A 6,316-nucleotide genomic window follows, 5' to 3' on the forward strand; every position below is an offset into this window, starting at 1 on the left:
GGAAAGGAGGGTAGGGGAGGGGAAGAGAGGGAAGGGGACAGGAGGGGAGGAGAGGGGAGGGGAGGGGGCAAGGGTCAAAGGCAACTTTTTACATTAAACTACATGCTAGGGATATGGTCTAACCTTTATTGGTATATCCCCCATTTGTGCTTTTTAACTTTTACTTTAATACCAAAACCTGCCAATACGAATCAACCTGTACTTTCATTTTCCACTATTTGGACCTTGAGAGTTTGTTCGAAGGTTCTAGCAGGGGAGCGCAGCTACTCATATACCCTTGACCCGAGACCGGTCCTCCTCTATTAGGGATGGTTATCCTCTTCGACCAAGCATGCAGCTTCAGGAGGGACACACATGGAGCAGTGAGGGAGGAAGGGGATGCCTGCCGAGTCAGCCAGATGAGCTGAATCAACCCTGGGGATCAATGAGGTAACATGTCACAGCCAGATAGCCCTCACATCTCATTTTCCACTATTTGGGATGAGAATTAAAAATGTTAACTACCTGAATATGAACTCTTTGAAAAAGAAAATTAATGTCCGTCATTATTAATGTAAAAAATGAAAATGTTTCTGAAAAATGAAAAGCAAATTATATCTGAAACAGCATACTTTAAAACACAAATTCATGAAATTTCATTTTTCACAAGTGATTTCTTTCTGTAGACTTCTAAGACTTAAAATTAGCAGAATTATATCTCTGAAATATCCAACTAAAGTAATAACTCAGAGTTGAGACTATGAGAATAAATTTAAATAATTTAAAACATGGAAAAAAAACAGGAATCTCTTTATCTACCTTTTTAAGTTACACCTAAAAGGGCTTTTAACAAACGGCTGTAAAGCAACCTGTACATATAAATGCCATTATGTAATTATAGTCAATTAGTAATAATTATATTGCTGATACGTGAGTGTTCTATAAATAATTCATACAACTCCATCTAGAATTTTTTATTCAAAAAAGGAGAAAATGCAACAGCCATTGGTATAACGCCTACAAAGAACTTAAAAAATATTTTACTTTATGCATCTGTAAAAAACTATAAGGAAACAGATAAACATCAAAAGGTTTAGCTACAGTGTAGAACTCTGACTTTTCCCCCACAGTGTTGTTTTATTAAAATAGTTACAGCAAATAAATATTTTGACACAGCACTAGAAGTAAAAATGTGGGGAAGAGGTGACATAAAATACATGCTTCAAGACTGAGATAAGAGGAAACAATTTTCTTTTAATATTAACACTGGCTGACATATTTGGTGGTAGACAACAGTTAACTGATAGGATTTAATTTCCAAATTTTTCTAGCAATCTTGAAGTGATTACAGAGGCTGTATTATAATTATTAAATAAAACATCAAAGGGTTCTTTCCAGTGGGAAAGCTTTAAAAAAAACTATTGAAATAGCTCTCAGTCTCACAGATACCTGCTAAAAGAATGTAACAACTCCTTACATTATCAAGAGCTAAGATCTAACTTTCCTTTCTTAACTGATTAAAAGGTTGAGATACATATTCTCCCTCAAAACCCCATGCCTCCCCCCCACCAAAAAACAAAAACAAACAAAAAAACAGCCAGAAATAGGCTCACCCTTACAAATCCTGTATGTAATTTTCTTCTAAAATTTGTCATTTTCTACCTTGTGTTATAATGTCTAAGCTTTTCAGCTGAACACGGTAGCTCACCCCTATAATCCCAGCACTTTGGGAGGCCGAGGTGGGCGGATCACCTGAGGTCAGCAGGTCAAGACCAGCCTGGCCAACACGGAGAAACATGGTGTCTACTAAAAATACAAACATTAGCCGGGTGTGGTAGCAGGCACCTGTAATCCCAGCTACTCTAGGGAGGTTGAAGCAGCAGAATCGCTTGAACCCAGGAGGCGGAGGTTGCAGTGAGCTGAGATCATGACACTGCACTCCAGCCTGGGTGACAGAGCAAGACTCTGTCTCAAATAATAATAATAATAATAGTCTATGCTGTTTTAACCATACTAGATTCCACCGAAGGCAGGGTCAATTATCCTGCATCTTTCTAGGTATCTCCCATAGTAAACAGTCTTTATCAATACTCTGAACTTTTTGCAAACTCTATCAGCTAAAAAGAATTAAGGTTTGGTAATTCGTTGTAACCTGGTTTAAAACAAACAACCCTCTGGAACTATTAGAGAACCAGAGGGATGGATGGAGGAGAGAGTAGTGCATATTAGTTGTTTGCTGTCAGTTAAGCAAAAGCCAGACCAAAGAGCCTCTTCTCTCCTTTTCCCTTCAAAAGCTAAATTTTATCCAAGTCAGTAACAGTGTCCTTAGCTAAGGAGAGTCTGCTTAGATTCACTTCAGAGAAGCTCAAGAGGCTGGTGTAATCTAGGAGGCTTTCGTAGGAGTCTGCAAGCAAGTACAGAAGGAAAAACAAATCAAAGTTTAACCCATACGCTATTGCTCAAGTCAAAAGCCAAAGAAACCCCTAAAACTTGGACTCTGAAGAGTCCTATAAAATTCATGTAATCCGGCCGGGCGCGGTGGCTCAAGCCTGTAATCCCAGCACTTTGGGAGGCCGAGACGGGCACGAGGTCAGGAGATCGAGACCATCCTGGCTAACATGGTGAAACCCCGTCTCTACTAAAAATACAAAAAACTAGCCGGGCGAGGTGGCGGGCGCCTGTAGTCCCAGCTACTCCGGAGGCTGAGGCAGGAGAATGGCGGGAACCCGGGAGGCGGAGCTTGCAGTGAGCTGAGATCTGGCCACTGCGCTCCAGACCCAGCGACAGAGCAAGACTCCGTCTCAAAAAAAAAAAAAAAAAAAAAATTCATGTAATCCAAGTACTTTTTGGGTTTTGTTTTGTTTAAAAAAGGGTGTCAACTCTGTCACCCAGGCTGCTCTTTTAGAACTCCTGGCTTCAAGTGATCCTCCCACCTTAGCCTCCCAATTAGCTGAAACTACGGTGCATACCACCCCATCTGGCTATTTTTAAAAAAAAAAATGTTGTAGCAAAGAGGTCACACTATGTTGTCCAGGCTGGTCCTGAACTCCTGGGCTCAAGCCATTCTCCCACCTCAGCCTCTCAAAGTTTACAGTAAATTCAATCTATACCAGATAGAACTTACATCAGTATGACCTCCCTGCAAACTCCGCAAATGCCTCCATAACAATTGGCCCCTCACTAGTGAAAAGATGAGTATGACCTACCGTCTCTATCACATGTTAAGCTTTCTCACAGGCTCCAAGTCATGTCCCTGTCCTGCAGGTAATAAAAGAGCCCATACTAGAGGCAAAATGACAAAGCAGATGATCATTCAAAACGATTCTGTTTTCAAGACTGAAAAGGACATATTTGCTAATGCATAGAAAAATACCTAGAAGATCATATAGTGGTGCTAACAGTGACACCCTTCAGTCAAGGTATGAGTAGCTGGGCTCCGCAGATTCCTCTGGGGAGGAATGTGAGCTAGAAGTGGATGTAAAGGGGTTGTCACTTATTATATATACACTATTGTTTTAACTTTTTATGAGCGTCAATTTACTTCTGTAACTTTAAAAATAAGAGTGCCGGCTACTCGGGGGGCTGAGGCAAGAGAATCACTTGAACCCGGGAAGCAGAGGTTGCAGTGAGTCGAGATTGTGCCACTGCACTCTGGTCTAGTGACAGAGTGAGACTCCGTATCAAAAAAAAGAAAAAATATATATATTTCAATTTTTTAAAAAGATTGAATAGACCCACATGGAATTCAAATGAAAAGTAAGTGCCACTTTGCAGAAGTCTATCAGAAAAACCTACATATCAAACAGAAACAATACAAGTATCCTATCCTACAAAATAAAAAGGAATACTGGTAATATTACAAAAATGCCCACAGTAACTGCAACCCATTACTCACTATTCACTACTTTGATTACACAATGTGAGTCACCAGGGGGAGTTTGAGGGTTCCCTCCTAAAATTATATCTCATCTAACAGCTGCCTGTGCAGTCTTAACCTCATTTAAAAAGTTTGCAACAATTCACAGTCCTAAAAAAATGTTCATTTTGTACACTCTTTTTTCATGAGAAACAACCAGACACAGACAGACAGACACACACACACACACACACACACACACACACACACACACACACACACATCCCAATTTACATTTCACCGGGGTTCATGTTTGATTTCCTCAAAAGAAAGAAAAGTTTCCCAATCTGAAAAGCAAACTAACCTGGACAATCAAGTTTACTAGCACTTTAAGGGAATGTTCACATACTCCTCACAATTGTTTGTCATAAAACTTTGGGATTAAGTAAAATTTTATCCACCTATGACTCCTGAAAAAAAGAGGAGGGGAAAACACAAACTACACTCTGAAAGCAGCATAATCCTGCCATAATGCCAAATGTAAACAGTCATTATATATTTTAGCAAGGCAAAATATAAACATCTTTAAAAGATAAATGCTTGTGACCTCCGCAATCTTAAAAATTAAAGTGTAAATAGTCATAAAATGTATCCCAAACTTTCTTGTTAGTTGATTTTCCTAAAAAATATTAAAAGCAATCATATTGAAAATGACTCAGATCACCATAAATTAGGCAACAAAAATCACATAAATTATTTGGGGGAGGAGGATTTTTGTTTAACCCAGTTTATGAGTCCACAATATACACAAAAATTTGAAAACATGAAGACATACACATAATACATCTCGTTTCCCACCATTCCCTCAGACTATTTCTCACCCTCCTCTATTACTACTAGTTTTCTAAATCCTCCCAGAATTTCTTTATATAAAGAGCAAACATAAATTTGTATTATTATACCTCGCCCTTAAGACATAACACGCTATCCACAATGTACTACTTAGATCTTGCTTTTTTCACTTCGTAACAAATTTTTGTGATCTTTCCATGTCAGTAGGCAGAAAGCTTCCTTATTCTTTTTTCATAACTGATTATGCCTAGCTTTAGAACATTTTCAGTCTGCTTTCTCCAGTCTAACCTTTTCTTTACTTCTTTTTATTATTATTATACTTTAAGTTCTAGGGTACATGTGCACAACGTGCAGGTTTACTACATATGTATACATGTGCCATGTCGGTGTGCTGCACCCATTAACTCATCATTTACATTAGGTATTTCTCCTAATGCTACAGGCTAACCTTTTAAGACATTCTGTTCAGCCAACTACTTAACACTGGAATTAATTTCCTTCCCCCAAGATTTGAAAACCAACCAGATTTGCGATGTCCCCAAGGGATACGTTTCAGAGAAAGCAACTCATTATCTAAATTACATCCTTTTAAGAACGTTTATTTTCAAACAGGTAGAGGGGAATATTGCACAATTTTCTCCTCTAATCGCTTAAAGCTACAAATCAAAATGCAATCTTCAAAGTAAAATTACCTTTCATTTGGGGGGTTCAGCGTTATAGTCAAATCAACAACGACTGTAAAAGTTTCTTGTGCAATTTTTTTTTTTTTTTAATTTTTTAAAGAAGACTAGAAAGCCTTAAAGTCTAATAGCATGGCATTCTAATAGCAGGAAACCACAACCCGATTTGATCTTTCATCTGCCAGGTCAGAGACTGAGGCTTTTATCTTGCAGAATTAGGCTCACCTACCGTCAACAAGAGGACTTCTACAAAGCGACAAACACTTTCAAAGAATATAAACTCTGAGGCACTGCGTGTAGGAAATTACACTCCAAGGGCCAGAGCCAACTCCAGAAAACCCAGCTTCACTGGCGAAAAGCAATCTACAAACGCCAGCGGGGGTGACGGGGAACGGGAAGCGCGGGTGGAGGAAAGAAGAGAACCCGCGCGCGGTCGCCGGAGTCAGACACTAAGAGCCGCGCGCTGCCCAGGGACGGAACCCCGGAACCACGACCACTTACGGAACCAGCCCGCGGGCGGCAACGGCGGCCGCTCGGACTGCGGACCGCGGCACGCGGGCCGGGCGCCGGGAGGGCGGGGGTTCCCCGGAGGAGCTGGCCGACCAGGCGCCCCATTGGGCGCTGCTCCAAACGTGCCCGAGTGGTGACAGGAATAAAGTGGGTCACAAGGCCTAGCGGGTCCCCAGCGAAAGCGCTCTCAGCACCCAGTCCCCGGCTTTCCCTGCCTCCCAGTTGCTGGAATCAGCAGCAGCTCCGGGCGCCCTCAAGCCACCCGGCCCCGCCGTGCACCCCACTCCCGCCCCTGCCCCGCAGGTAACCCCAGCTGCCCCAGAGGGCCTCTCAGGCAGGGCAGGCCTCCGCCCCAAGTCCAGGGAAAAGATACACTAGAACAAGACGCCAAACTTGGGCTTCAGCTCCCGCCTTCCCCACCCTTGGCCGCCGCCCCCCG

At 41.7% G+C, this 6,316-nt stretch overlaps 1 protein-coding gene across 2 annotated transcripts in view; it reads right to left on the reverse strand.

Annotated features, from left to right (window-relative positions):
- The window catches only part of CLOCK (clock circadian regulator), a 121,893-nt gene that overhangs the window by 114,859 nt on the left and 718 nt on the right, over nucleotides 1-6,316 (reverse strand). The window lies entirely within an intron of this gene.

This window comes from Colobus angolensis, unplaced genomic scaffold (assembly GCF_000951035.1).
Source record: "Colobus angolensis palliatus isolate OR3802 unplaced genomic scaffold, Cang.pa_1.0 Scaffold566, whole genome shotgun sequence".
NCBI classification, from domain to species: domain Eukaryota; kingdom Metazoa; phylum Chordata; class Mammalia; order Primates; family Cercopithecidae; genus Colobus; species Colobus angolensis.